Source organism: Narcine bancroftii, chromosome 1 (genome assembly GCF_036971445.1).
Source record: "Narcine bancroftii isolate sNarBan1 chromosome 1, sNarBan1.hap1, whole genome shotgun sequence".
NCBI lineage: Eukaryota > Metazoa > Chordata > Chondrichthyes > Torpediniformes > Narcinidae > Narcine > Narcine bancroftii.
Window position 1 is genome coordinate 436,850,551 of NC_091469.1, and position 15,590 is coordinate 436,866,140.

The window sequence follows — 15,590 nt, forward strand, 5'->3', positions numbered from 1 at the left end:
ACTCAGTCTGGTGTCTGACTCACTCATTCATGAACAAAGCAGACCTAACAATTTGGTGTCCCCGACGTGATGGGTGAGTGGACACTGGACGACGGTTTCTGTTTTTCTTGACAATCATCTCAGCCGGCTGATAAAAAGGTCCAGAGAAGCCTGTTTTAACAAAATTCTCTCTTTTAAAATCTTTATGATTGTCAGTAAGAACTGGAGATCGGACAAATTAGACGACCATAATTGAAGGTCGTCACCTGCCAGGATTGTAACACGTAAGTGGTTACAGATAAAAGAAAAGTCCTTAAGGTGTTTGAGTGACATTTGATAAGTGCTTCGCCGACAAACTACTAGAGTTTAAAAAGTCTTTATTGTGTCGTTGCAAAGTCCAATAGAGTGAGAAGGTGGTCTATGAACAATTGGGGACCTGAGTTTTCTGCCCTAAACTGGTTATTAAGAGGAGAAATCTCCCACGTGAAGGTTGGGCTTTGAAAGAAAACGAAGGTTCAGGCTTATTGGTCTCAATTGTATAAAAAGACTCACTTATAAATGTCCGGTAGGTATGATAATGTTTGTACACTTGAAAACTTAAGAATTTATTTCCCCAATTCGCCATGGTGGAATACCACAGCGGACATTAGAGACCTTGAGACGACAAAAAGAGTACTCAGGGACGCCTGCCTGGTGAACAAGGACGACGACGAAAGGCTGCAAAAGCTGTGTCCGGATCAGGTAGGAGATATCAATGAAAAAGTTGACAGAATCTTAAGGGACACCCGGTTTATTCGAAGTATTTTTGATAAGTTAAATGAGGGTATTCCCAGCATCACCAAGGAGATAAAGTTAAGTAAATTCATAGATTGGTACAGGGAAACTGGACAAAAATATAGCCCAAAAATTTGGTTTCCTAGTTGTAATTTAACTTTCAGACCTCTTTGGGAAAACAGAGAGTGGAAGACGAGCAATCAGAGTATACAGGACAGTCTGAGGTCCACCGGAGGACCAGACTTGGAGACTGTTTCGCTAAAAAACCTTTGTCATCCGGCCTGTAAGGAGACATTTTTAAAGGCGGTTTTTGTTAACATAGATCCTCTTAACGAACAAGAACCTAAATTAAGAGAAGCATTAGGAAATGGTCCCACAGCAATGGCTACACAGTTGCCTGCTAAGACCTTTGACCAAGTTATTAAGGAAATTAATCAGGAGTTAGGAAAGCGGAATACCAGTAATGTGGCATTGGAGAAACAAAAAATTCTCTGAAAATGTGTAGATCGTTGGAGGAAGAGGGGATGGTTACCCGGGAGCAATGAGATGTTCCTGACAGGTGAGGGAAACAAAATTTTAAAACATAGAGTCTTAGATAAGCTGGAAGAAACAAAACGGGACATAGAAAGGAAAATCATTAATCGAGAGTCTGCACAAAAAAAGATGAGAGACAAGGAGATGCAGTACCGCGATGTCCTAGCTATATTCGAAGAATTTGATCTCCCCGATAACCCACCTATTATGGCCCCTGTAGAAATAGCTTGTAGACCCCTGCCCTATGCATATGTGGAGTCACAAGGTACCCCTGACACACCAGACGGGACCCAAGAGTCATGTCCCTTATATCCAGATATTGAAACACTGGGACATGACAGGAACATCGGGAATAGGGACACGTCAGACAAGGTACAGGCCCTTTTACTAAAAATAGAAGGGGGAGTAATAGATGTCGAGACACCCCGTGGGATCCAAGAAAATAGAAAAAGACTTAGAGACGCAGAAAAGGAACATGAAAAAGGTTCAGGATAACGTTAAAAACTTAAACAAAGATGGTGAACTATGCCCGGGCAGGACAAAGTCAGAGGAAACTCTGATGGAGGCCCGACGCGGTCCTGACGTGCAAATCGGTCGTCTGACCTGGGTATAGGGGTGAAAGACTAATCGAACCATCTAGTAGCTGGTTCCCTCCGAAATTTCCCTCAGGATAGCTGGCACTCGATCCGCAGTTTTATCTGGTAAAGCGAATGATGAGAGGCCTTGGGGGCCGAAACGATCTCAACCTATTCTCAAACTTTAAATGGGTAAGAAGCCCGGCTCGCTGGCATGGAGCCGGGCGTGGAATGTGAGTGCCAAGTGGGCCACTTTTGGTAAGCAGAACTGGCGCTGCGGGATGAACCGAAATTAGGAAAGGTTTTGGGTGGGACCAGGTTGAATTGGGTTGAGGCATTGCCATTAGTACTGATGTCTATGCGTCAAGAGAAGGCCAAAGATACCTTCCTGTCACCGCACGAGATTCTAACGGGTCGACCCATGCCCGGTCCAAAAACTGATCCAGCCTGGGTAAAGTTGTGGGAAGAAAGGGAAGTGGAACTGGACCATTATATGCAGATGCTGGGTAATATGGTTGCTTTAGTCTCACAACAGGTGGCGAATGCAAATAAGGAGAACCCGGACACTGAAGGAGTTCCAGTGAAGGAGGGAGTCCTGGTGTATATCCGTAAACCAGGGAAAGTACATTGGAGTGAAATTAGGTGGTCTGGACCATACACTGTTACCGCCGTAACAGATAGGTCGGTAAGAATTGACAAACCAGGGGATAATAATTGGCATCATTTCGCCTTTTGTTCCAAGGCAAAACAGCAAGTAGCCAGTCTTGGAAAAATTGATGAGACTCATGTGGACAATGCCGAGGGCCCTATGGGTATTCCTGTTGGTGGGTTGCCAAACAAGCCAACAGAGTAGTTCGGATCCATGCAGGGCCAAAGTTATTCTGAAGATAGATAAAGACAAGGATAGCACCTTCCAGTTCGATCTATGCTGCACTTCTATCTCTAATAACACAGGGCAGATGGGTCACTCACTAAGGGGCTGACAAAACTTAAGGCATTGGCGAAGGAATTAAAAGCCCAATCTGGAGTCTCTAACCCTGTTTTGTCCTGGTTACATGGAGTGTTTGGGAAATGGGGCACAATGTTGGGACAACTTTTCCTAGGATTGTTCATTTCTGTCTCGATTTTTATCACTTGTGGCTGTTGTTGTATTCCATGCATTCGAACGCTGGTCACGAGGACCATTGAGAGAGCCTTTGCCAACCACGATGAGCTGCCTCCGAAATATCAAGCTATGCAGGCTGCGGAGCGGGACTATCTCACATCACAGGAGGCGTCAAAAGTTGCAGAGATCGATCTGGAGTCTGATGGAGAATGTGACGGGGAGGAGGGTTTATGAGATAGATTGTAACACAAATATTATAACGTTGATTGTAACACAAACATTATGAAATAGATTGTAGAACAAACATTATGAAATATATAGTAGACTATATGTTAACTTGGGTAATTACTAATATTTGGGGGGTTAGCTAGTTATTTGCTTGGGGGCAAATGGGAATGAAACTTGTAAACGGGCAATGGGATCGGGGAAACGGATGGGGGGTATACGCAAAGGAGGGTTGGGGGGAGCCCTCGCCCGCCAGCCGGACAACCCCGTGAACAGAGCCCGTATAGAGCTTGGCAATAGTAGGCGAACTAATGTAACGTGGTGGTAGCGTAGTCAGGGCAAGATTGTCCTCTAAAGAGGACAAAGGAGGGATTGTTAGGTAAAAACATCATGAGCTGGGAATGTAGAGGGAGTCACCCAGTGCTGGGCCGTAACAAGATGCAGTTGTGACCTTGTACTCTCAAGATAAGAGTGGGGATGACAAATTGATGTGCAGGAAACTAGCAGAGAAGGATAGCAACAGTTTATTCATTGGACAATGTCATGGTATGATAATTTACTAAGTACGTATCCTAAGGTATATAAAAAACACCACTTGCTGATAACGGCAGAATGCGCCTTCTCCAACTAACACTGTTAGTTGCAAGTGTTACAATCCGGCAATAAAGAACAAAGAACCTTGATTTCGACTCAGTCTGGTGTTTGACTCACTCATTCATGAACAAAGCAGACCTAACACCATCCACAATTTCATCAACTATCATGTTGTCTATTAACCTACTCCCTCACTCCTCTTTCCTTCATATCCAGATTAATGCATTCAACAAACTCTAATGGTCCCAACACTGATCCATGTGATGCACCACTGGTACAGACTTCCAATTGCAAAAATAACGTGGCCATCATCTATCTCATCACTAAACCAATTTCCAAAATTGCACATGATTCAATGGACTCTTGCTTTTTGGACCAGTCTCCCATATGTGGGCTGTCTGAGGTTTTTTCATAATCCATGTTGATTGTGTGAACTGCATTATCCTCATTGGCACAATGAGTTATTTCTTTGAAAAATTCTGAAATTAATTTTAACAAATCTGTGCTGACTATTCTGATCTATCCCTGCCTTCCCAAAGTGAGACGAGAGATAAGGGATAATGCCTCAATACTTAGGGAAGTAGATTTAGGACAGAAATTAGGAGGACCTATTTTTCAGAGAGTAGTAAACCTGCAGAATTCTCTGCCCAAGGAAGCAGTAGAGGCTATTCATTAAATATAACAGGTAGATTGTATTTTTTTTCTCTCTGTAGTTGGGGCATTAAGAGTTGTAGAATAAAAGTTATTGAATAAAGGGTATCACATTGGTTGTCTTCCAGTGGTCTGGCATTTTTCCGGCAGCCAACACTTGGTTTATTGGATAATGTCACCATTCCCCTGCCTGGCTCCTCCAACAATAGATTCCCTGACAAGTACAAATGGAAAATGTTAATTTCAGACCTCGCCTACACCTTCTGTTCCATGTACAGATTGCAAATTGGATGCTTAACATGAGGTATTCTTTCCATTGCCTTAATAAACTTATAAAATGCCTTGGTATTTTCATTATCCTTTCCGGCAATACTAGTTGTGCCTTTTGCCTTCTTAATTATTTTTGCTGAATGCACTCCTACAGTTTCTTTACTGGTGGAGAGCTTCTATTTTCAATTGTCCATACTGGCCATATGCTAACATTTTAATTGTTTATCCATTCATTAGTATTGCTTGAAATCTAATGCTCCATTGACATTTAACACATCTGTGCTGAACAAGATGCCAAATTAAATAAATTCTGCCACTTGCACGTGAGACACATCCCTCTATTCCCTGTATATTCACATCTTTCTTCTGGTAGCCTGTCCAGGCACCCAGCACTCTATTAAAGAAAGCTTGCTCAACACATCTTCTTTAAACTTTTATCCCTTCACTTTAAATGGATGTCCTCTGGCATTTAACATTTTTACCCTGGCAAAAAGATTCTGGGTATCCTATCTGCGCCTCTTATAATTTTATAAACTTCTCTCAGGTCTCCCCTCACCCTACACTCGCCTCAGGCCACCTGAGAGTTACTTCCACCTCCATCAAATTTGCTGCAATACAGGTGTACCCTGATAAATACACAGCCAACATAAAGTAGAAACAATGTCATTACAGTGTAGTTTCACTTAACAGCGAGTTTTGACATTCCCGCCAGCTGCCCTGTGACTATCCCGCCGACTGCCCCACCGACCGCCCTTTGTCCGCTCCACCAGCTTTCGTTCAAGGTTTCTTCGTAAAAGCAAATATGTGTAAAGTGAGTATTCATAAAGTGGGGTATACCTGCAATTAAAGAGGATGGAAGTGTCCTGCAGTATAATAAAAGATTGACTTATGGACCTTGCAGTTCCTAGTTGTTTAGCTCAGAACAGTAAGTTGCCAAATTGCATCAATTTGCAAAGAACCATTTCAGACCTAGTCTCTATTATTTTTGTAAAAGCTATATAAAATGATGCTTTCCCTGCTAAATCTGTCCCCCGGCAGTCCTATTCAAAATGACTCAAACTGCACCTGAGCTGAATGGTGATAGGATCATGTTTCAGCTATCAGTGGAGTGCATTCAAACAATAAGTGAAAGCATTGTCAGTGCTTTATAGGATTTCAACACTGCAGAAATAATTATTGTAGGAGATATTAAGCTGTCAAAGGCAGGCAGCTTTGATCATGAACATTATTGTACTGCATTTTTAGCAGTTTCAGAGAAAGGATACAGTGATTGGTTAGAAGTGCAAAGATTATTAGAGAAAGCTTTTGCCATTGTCTCCCTAAGTTTGATCATTGTACAGTTTAGTTTTGAAATAAAATCATCCTATGGTATTTAATAGCAGGTATCCCGATGTATTTAATTTATGGTGATATATTTAAATTTTTTGTAGACTTTGTCTTCGAGTGTTGGTGGTTATTTCTCATGTAAAAAGTGAAGAATTTAAGCATCAGGATGTTTATTTTAACCCTCCAGCGATTTCTGGTGTGCAGAAATTCCCAGTTTTTAACTAAATCATCTTACGATACCAATAATAACTTTTGACATATGTAAATATTTTTTGGGGGGGTGGGGTGGGGGGGTGGGGTGGGTGGGTGGGTGGGGGAGAGTCACAAATAATGATTGAAGATTTTTCTCATGTCATTATTTCTGTGAATGACTTCGCATTTATTTTATAAGAGATTGAGGTTTGTTACTTTGCCATTGGGTCACTTCACTCCAGATTTCACAATGAGGTCATCTTAAGTGAAATGTTATTTGAACCAGGAGGTCACTCTTGAAGCAAGTGAGCTAAGGAGAGGGAAAAGAGAGAAATTAAAGTTAGAAGAAGAGTTTGTGGGATCTAAGATGTTGGGAGAGTTGTGATTTTACTATTACTAGAAGACACTAAAATTGAACTAATAATTGGCATCATTCTGGTAAGAGTCTACTCTGTGCAAAATGAAGGTTAGGTCAGCAATTAGATTAATTGACATAATTTTCATGATTCAAGATTCAATTTATTGTCATGTAATTAAAACAGTGTCATATTACACAAAGTTGCTTTTGTCTGCTGGAAGGCAGACAAATTCGCCTTTGGCAGAAATTGCCTGACGTTCCTCTTACAGTCAGAGATAAAGAAGCAAAAAAGAGTTCCCCACAGAGTCACCGACTGTCCATGGATTTGCCTCTTGTGCTCCCGTAGCCTCTGCAGCCACACAGAGAACAGTCCAAGCCATCGGCAGTCCAATCTCCAGATCCAAACCTTCAATGCCAGTAGGAACCTTTCAATGCCCTCGGCACTCTCTCGCATCCAGGTTTTGATAACTGGTACCCTTCAACCAATTTCAAGCCAATCTCAAGCATTTTGCAGCCTGGTGCGAATCCCTTGACCGCAGTCTCCAGCAGCCTGCAATGTCCATGGGTTCCTCATTTCGTGTCACCAGCTGCCTGCTGCCTGCATGGGTCCTTCAGACACAAAGCCCCTCACTGGTCAACCACCACGGTCACCATCCTACCACCATGGTCACTGTCCCATGGGTGGTCTCTTCTGCTTCTACTTCTCAGAGGGGGGGGGTTGTTCTCCCCATTTTCTGGTGTCCCGCGCCATGGAATCCTCGTGAATGTTGCTGATCATAGGTGCCGCCATCTTTGGTCCAGATGCTTCAGTTGTGGGACTTTAAATAAAACTACCATCAGCGCTCCTCTAACAGCCCCAGCAGTGATCTCATTTTTTTCTCCTATTTTAAGGTGCAAGAATTTCATATTTTGCCATTTTATTTTATAACCAAAGCTAGAAATTCATCTGGACTGCACAATATCCAGGCAAGCTCCCCAGCTGATGCCACTAATACTAGTCCCATTCTCCCTTCCTCTTACCTTGGGCTTGTGTTCCATTTGAAGGCAACAATTGTCAACACTGAACTGCAGTCAGAGTTGGTCTGCCATTGAGGTTCACGTCGGTGTGACAAAATGAACAGAACCAAGTGAGTGACCACTCAAAGGGAAATGTCACTGTATTTGGAGGGTCTGCCACAGAGCAATTTGCCTAAAACTCAACTTGGAGCCAATATTCATTAACTGAAGTGAAAATAATTTTTTAAAAATTGTTTAATGTGCTACATCACAGTGAATTCAAGCAACCGACAAAAAAAAGAGGAAATCAAACATAAATAAAAAGTTAGAATAAATAAAAATTTAAATAAAAGGTTAAAATTGTAAAATTAAATGTTCTCTGAAGTAACACATACATCTTTGATGAGGATGAGTGAAAATATTCAGCCAGTGGAATGCCTTGGTTATGATTTGTTCATATCAGCTATTTGAATAAAGTTGTGTTTGAATAAAATGTCATCACCCAGGATGCTGGTTGATGCTGCTCACCGTTGGAGTGATTCTCTTGAAGTGTCTCCTTATCCCTGCTTAGAAAGAGTCTTTATTAGTATATTATTGAGTATATTAGTAAGGCTTTATCTTTAAACTTGGACTGGTGGGGTTAATTATGTTGTTATTGTTGATCTTTTGGGCACCTCCATGGAGGGGGAAGAACCTACAGATGCAGCAATGTTTAAATGTTTTCAAAGAATGTAACTGAAAATAAAGTAAAATGTGTTAAGGTCTATACATTCATGCAAGTGATGTTTGATCAGTGTAAGTACATTATTGTCTTTTAAATTGTTTATTCTTAATGCAGGTTTATTAGTTCGGCATTGTAAGAGTGAATTTTAAACTACTGGAAAACATGTTTAGCTGGCATCTACCAATCCCTGTAGGTGTCAGATGCTAGGGGTTTTACTGTAGTAATACATATCACGTTATAAATATGGTTCTAATCCATTTTGTGATACTCAATATGATGAAACATCTGAAGAATCACATCATAGTTTACTATGAAAAAGAATCTTTCTTGTCCTTCACAGCAGCTCATCGAGTGAGCATCCTGGATTTTTTGTTCCACCTCATTCATCCACCCGTGGGGATAATCTTTCACTCTTGTATAATTAGATCCCCAGGTTCCACTCAATCCTTCATAAGCTGTTTCTTTGGACACAACTTCTGGTGGAAAATTAGGGAATGGGATTTCAGTATTTTTCAGTATTCAGTAGTGATTCTCTACTCAGAGAGCCTGTAATGATAGCTATTGTGAAAATTGAAAATGTCATGTCACTTCAGAGACCTTTAAGGTGGAATTCCTACAAAGTGGTTTCAATTTCATAGCAACGCAAATGTCACAGCACAACCTCATAATGGTCTAAATGACTCGTAGAGTGTAGCGTACAGGCATTCTAATCAGAAACGACTTTCTTTACTCTTTGCTTTGATGTTGTGAAGAGTAAAGTATCATAAGGTCTGGAGCCTCTAGTATTTCATAAGCTGAAGAATAAATTTTAAAAAATCATTGAGAATGTTGGTGTTTGTTTTTTATTTCCAAAAATTTTGGGACAAAGCACAGAAAAATGCGGTCAGACCCATTGTCATCCAGTTATCCTGTGACCATGTGTACGCAAAATTTATCTTTGAACTTCATAGAAATTGCTTCACCAACTAGACCGTTTTAATGATGCAGTGTTACCAACTCAGTGCAGAAGCATCTTATTCAATTTGTGGAGCCAGCAACACCCTGGATCTGAAATATGAATAAATAAAAAGCAGACTGCTTTGTCCTGGGTAGTGTTGAGTTTCTCATCTGTTGTACTCTTGCAATCATCTGGAAAGTATTGAACTTGAAGATTGTGGAAAAGTTCTGGAAAATTTTGGAGTGTGTGTATTACTCAAGAAGGCTTTGACAGCAAAAGGCTGGTCCAGGCATTTCTAGTTGATTTGATGGTGATGATCAAGTTTTGGAAATTCTGTTGAATGACAAGAGGAAATAGTTGACAATGGGGAAATGAGATATGATCTCAATTAAGCAACATGAGATGCCCACACATTTAACCTATCTATATCCCTTTGTACCCCCTGATATCCCCTCATGACATTTTCCTAGCTCTCTCTGCATCATCTGGAAACTGAGCTGTACATTCATTAGCACTTATATAATCAATTTCATCTGTCATTTGTATAAATTGTAATAAGTTGCAACTGCTATGGGCCACCATTTGTTACAACTTGCCAGGCAGAATTATACATTTAGGCCTCTTCTATTTCCTTTTATCAAGTTAATCTGTCCACTCTACTCCATCAATCCACGCCAATGTTATCTTCTTAACAACCAGCTTTTATTTTCTGCAACTCCTTTTTCAAATGTTTTCCAGAAGTCCACCCATTCCATTTTATTCGTAAAAAAAGTTACCTCTTCAAAGTGATGCTGTTAAATCTGAATATATCAAGCATTTTCTATCTTATTTTCATGTTTGCCATCCATTTTCACTTAGCATTCCCATTGGATTGTTCACTTTTCTGGATGATAACATTTAAAATTGTTTATCCTGGGCAGTATATAATTCCCATTCAGAGCCAGCTCTTCAGCGCTTGACATCCTGCTTTGCGGAAACTGCCAAAATGTTTGGCCTGGAAGTCAGCCTGAAGAAAACTGAGGTCCTCCATCAGCCAGCTCCCCACCATGACTACCAGCCCCCCCACATCTCCATCGGGCACACAAAACTCAAAACGGTCAACCAGTTTACCTATCTCGGCTGCACCATTTCATCAGATGCAAGGATCGACAATGAGATAGACAACAGACTCGCCAAGGCAAATAGCGCCTTTGGAAGACTACACAAAAGAGTCTGGAAAAACAACCAAATGAAATACCTCACAAAGATAAGCGTATACAGAGCCGTTGTCATACCCACACTCCTGTTCGGCTCCGAATCATGGGTCCTCTACCGGCACCACCTACGGCTCCTAGAACGCTTCCACCAGCGTTGTCTCCGCTCCATCCTCAACATCCATTGGAGCGCTCACACCCCTAACGTCGAGGTACTCGAGATGGCAGAGGTCGACAGCATCGAGTCCACGCTGCTGAAGATCCAGCTGCGCTGGATGGGTCACGTCTCCAGAATGGAGGACCATCGCCTTCCCAAGATCGTATTATATGGCGAGCTCTCCACTGGCCACCGTGACAGAGGTGCACCAAAGAAAAGGTACAAGGACTGCCTAAAGAAATCTCTTGGTGCCTGCCACATTGACCACCGCCAGTGGGCTGATAACGCCTCAAACCGTGCATCTTGGCGCCTCACAGTTTGGCAGGCAGCAGCCTCCTTTGAAGAAGACCGCAGAGCCCACCTCACTGACAAAAGGCAAAGGAGGAAGAACCCAACACCCAACCCCAACCAACCAATTTTCCCTTGCAACCGCTGCAATCGTGTCTGCCTGTCCCGCATCGGACTGGTCAGCCACAAACGAGCCTGCAGCTGACGTGGACTTTTTTACCCCCTCCATAAATCTCCGTCCGCGAAGCCAAGCCAAAGAAAAGATATAATAGGGTAGAAGGAAGGTTTGTTGATCATCTACCCCTGGTGTAGGACTTGGACAAGATGCATCACAGTGTACTGAAACCTCTCTTCCCTGAGAACATTCAGGAATAGAATGAATCCATTTGCCATTCACTCATTACAATGATTTTTAGATTTTTTTTCAAAACTGTAGCAAAATGTAGTTTGTTTCAGAATTTATAGTATTAGGAGCTGCATGTATTGGAAGCAGAAATTCAAAAATTAGCCTTTAGTAAGCCAAAGTGTATTTTAATAAATTTTCTTGTTTCTTTTAAGACTCGTTTTGCAAATTCAAATGCTATGAAACTTTGTTCATGTAAAATAGATATTCTGCATTGGACAGAGTTAAAATGTATTCAAAAGTTGTAGTATTGGTGAGCAGTATCCTGTAACCAAGTAAATTATCCCAAAATATTGATATACCTTCATATTCATTTTAAGTTAAATTTTATGTATACTGTGATTATTGTGTCCTGTGTATCGTGTGTGTACGTTGTGCACTGATTTCTAGAGAAATGCTGCTTTGTCAGGTTGTATATGCACAGTGAAATGATAATGAACTAGTTTACCAAGCAATTGAAGTATTTTCAAAAGGTTGTAGATCACCGTGTCTGCCTGTCCCGCATCGGACTTGTCAGCCACAAACGAGCCTGCAGCTGACGTGGACATTTACCCCCCTCCATAAATCTTCGTCCGCGAAGCCAAGCCAAAGAAGAAGAGAAGAAAGATCAACTAATTAAAATTTAGCCAATAAATATTCCAAGAATTATTTAATAATCTGCTAAATCACATTGTGTGTTCAAGTTGTTATATGATGTATTACCCAGCACATGCTCTGTTCTTGGTGCTGCCACCAGGAAAGAGATATAGATGCCATAAGGCTCGCACCACCAGGTTCAGGAACAGCTGCTACCCTTCCACCATCAGACTCCTCAATAACATACTCTATCAGAGACTTACTTAAGGACTCTTACTTGTGCACTGTATTGATTTTCTTTTTTATTCTCTCTGTATTGGAGTCAGTTTTTTTTTACATTCATTGTTTATTTTAAGTTCTTTATTTGTTTACATGTATACGCTGTGTACAGTTTTTTTTAAACTACCAATTACTAGTAATTCTGCTGCACCTACAGGAAAAAGAATCTCAGGGTTGTATGTACTCTGACAATAAATCTGATTACATCTATGACTATACATGTTACATCTATGAGTGTGTGATATGTACGACAAAGACACAATCCACAAATGGTAGTGAGTTGTTTAAAAACTGGGTAGTGAGTCAGCATACAGGAGGGAGGTTGAAAACTTGGCTGAATAGTGCGCAAACAACAACCTGACACTCAGAGTCACCAAAACCAAAGACCTGATTGCTGATTTCAGGAAGAGAAAACGTTAGGTGTACGATGCAATGATCATTGGGGGAATCAGATGTGGAGAGGGTGAGTAAATTTAAGTTCTTGGGTGTCACTATCTCGGAGGATCTTTCCAGGACCCAACACACTCATGGCATCGTAAAGAAAGCATATCAGCACCTCTACTTCCTCTGGAGTGTGGGGATTTGGTATGACATTGGAGACCCTGGCAATTTCTATAGATGTGTGGTAGAAAGTGTGCTGACTGGCTGCATCATGGTTCTAGTATGGGGACACCCTGAGCATGAAGTCCTGCAAAAGGTAGTGGACACAATTCAGGACATCACAAGTAAAACCCTCCACATCATTGAAAATATCTACAGGGAAAAATGCCTTCAGAGAGTAGTAGCAATCATTAAGGATCCACACCATGCAGCACATGCTCTGATCTCGCTGCTGCCATCAGGAAAGAGGTATGGATGCCACAAGACTCGCATCACCAGGTTCAGGAATAGCTGCTACCCCTCCACCATCAGATTCAACAACAAACTCAATCAGGGACTTTTCTATTTTTGAAATCTTAATCTCACTTTTGCACTTTATTGATTTTTGTTCTTCTCTGTATTGCACAGCCAGTTTGTTTACATTTCTCTATTTGTTTACATGTGTGCGCTGAGTTTTTTTTGCTCTACCAATAAGTGGTGATTCTGCCTTGCCTGAAGGAAAATGAATCTCAGGGTTGAATATGATGTCATGTATGCACTCTGACAATAAATCTGATATCTGATTAATATCTAACCACAATGTAGGTAATAAAGGGTATTGTATTGATAACTGTCAGAAAGAAGTTGATAAATAGATGAGTCCCTAGCAGTTTAATGACTATTGATTAGAAATTACATGGATATTATCTGAGGTTTCTGCACATGTAGTTGTCCCTAATTTGGATTAATGCTAATTGACAGGGATCAGAATAGGCCAATTCAATGAGAAATATTATTTCTAAGACATTTCATCATGGAGACATAGAAGGTAATTAATTGGTTGAAGTAGCAAAATGGTCGGTCATATAATAAATAACAGTGTATATTGTTTATCGTCAGCCTGCACATCTTTCAGATGTGGGAGGAAACTGAAGTACCTGGAGGTAATGCACAGGGAAACATGTTCAAACTCCACACACAGATTGTCCTGAGGTTAAGACTGAATGCAGATCTCTGATGCAGTGAAGCAGAAGATTCTACCAGCTCCACCACTGTGCCACCTTCAGGAAGCAGCACCTAGAAATTAATTTCTGGAGCGGGATGAGGAGGGTTTTGATAAAGATCTTTACGATTTTAACAGGTATGGAATGTTTAGTTTAACAAAAGCATCTTTTTTTTTTCCTGAAGCAACAATAGCAAATACCAGAGGACGTCCATTTGAGGTGAATGGAGGAAACTTTAGGGGAAATGTCAAAGGTCAGGTGCCTGGAATGAATTGCTGGGGGTGGTGGTGGAGGTTGAAACAATTAGGGATATTTTAAAGACTCTTAGATAGGCACATAGATGTAAGAAAAAAGGTTGTGGGTGTGAGGTGGAGAAGAATTATATTATTGTGATACAAGTTTACATAGGTAGGCACAACATCATTGGGCGAAGGGCCTGTACTGTGCAGTCATATTCTTTGTTAAAAGCTTTCTATTGATCATGGTGTTTGAAGACAAGAGGTCACCGTTTAATGTTAATTGCAGCAAAAGAGGTTAACTGGCCAATTTAGCAAAAAAATGATCAATGAAGAAAAAGGTAAGCTGATGGAGCATAAAACTATTGCAGGTTTTAAAAAAAAGAATGAGATGGATTCTTAGGAGAATTAAGGATATGGGTTAAAGGCAGTTAGGTAGAGATAAGTCTGTCATCATCAGTCATGATCTCATTGAAAGGTGGAACAAGCTTAATGAGTTTACTCCTGCCCCTATTTCTTACGTTCTTATGTTGTTACTAGGAAAGGAACAGTTAGTTATTGGAAAGAAGATATTTTGTAATTTGTCAAGATAGTTCTTGGGACCAATGTTTTTTTTCTTGTTTGAAATATTGCCTGTTATAATATTAAAGCTGCCTATGCTCAAATCAATATGATGAACAGCGACCTCTTTATTATTGAAATGTAAAACCTGAATGACAGTCCTCAAAACAATTATTCATGGACTTGGGAGCTCCACTTTTTGTTGAAAGCCATAGATTCCAGAACTTCATTGGATGATGTATACTCTGGACATGTAAGCTGTACAAAATTACCATGTGGAGGGATGTTATTTTGTGGCATAAATGGAATCAAGGGGGCAGAAAATTATTACATAAAAATGGCAAATTGTTGAGTAGAGACAAAGCACTAATTGTATGTGCATAAATTGCAAAGCAGTGTAGGATCTGAAATTAATAAATTAATCTTGTGTTGACATCAGGCAGATAAATTTGTCTTACTTGGGTGAGGGATGGATTTTTTAATATATTATCTCTTCCATCTCATTTTAAACAATCTTGTTTTTTTAAAATATAATGTAGTTATATGAATGCTGTATTCTAGAATTGCAGCAATGAACACATTTCCGTTCCTCTGGCTATAAATTGCTTGGTGGTACCCTGAGGGTGTGAAATGTGCTATATAATTGCAAATGAATTCTGCCTATCATTAATTTCTGACATGAACATCTATTTATTAGTTGGTTTTATGTAAAATTTAGCTGCTAATCAGATATATCCAGATGAAGTTAAATATCCTTATGCAGGCAGTGGGTGCTTGTTAAAATGTCCACAATACAGCTTTTTTGAGTATAATCAAACCATACAGTTTTGAACTTAAATTTGTATTTTCTCCATTCTGTTCCAAATCTTCCTGGTGATGTGGTTGGCATACAGAAAACATAAAATTGGCATGCATGGGCCATTTTTAGGGTGGCATGAGTTTTGCATCACACAGGTGAGTATTAGGACATCAACCTTTTACAATTTACATAATTTACTTGGGTTATTGCACCATATGCATTGCTAAATTTGCTGATGTTATAAAGAGATAGCAAGGCAAGTTATGAAGAGGAAG

General features: G+C 40.4%; 1 long non-coding RNA gene across 1 annotated transcript in view; it reads right to left on the bottom strand.

Moving 5' to 3' along the window:
• Positions 1-9,131: 9,131 nt before the first annotated feature.
• LOC138753531 (uncharacterized) overlaps positions 9,132-15,590 on the bottom strand; it is an 85,472-nt gene continuing 79,013 nt past the window's right edge. The window contains exon 3 of the long non-coding RNA XR_011351226.1: positions 9,132-9,573. This is a non-coding gene — a long non-coding RNA (uncharacterized lncRNA). The remainder of the gene's footprint in view (positions 9,574-15,590) is intronic.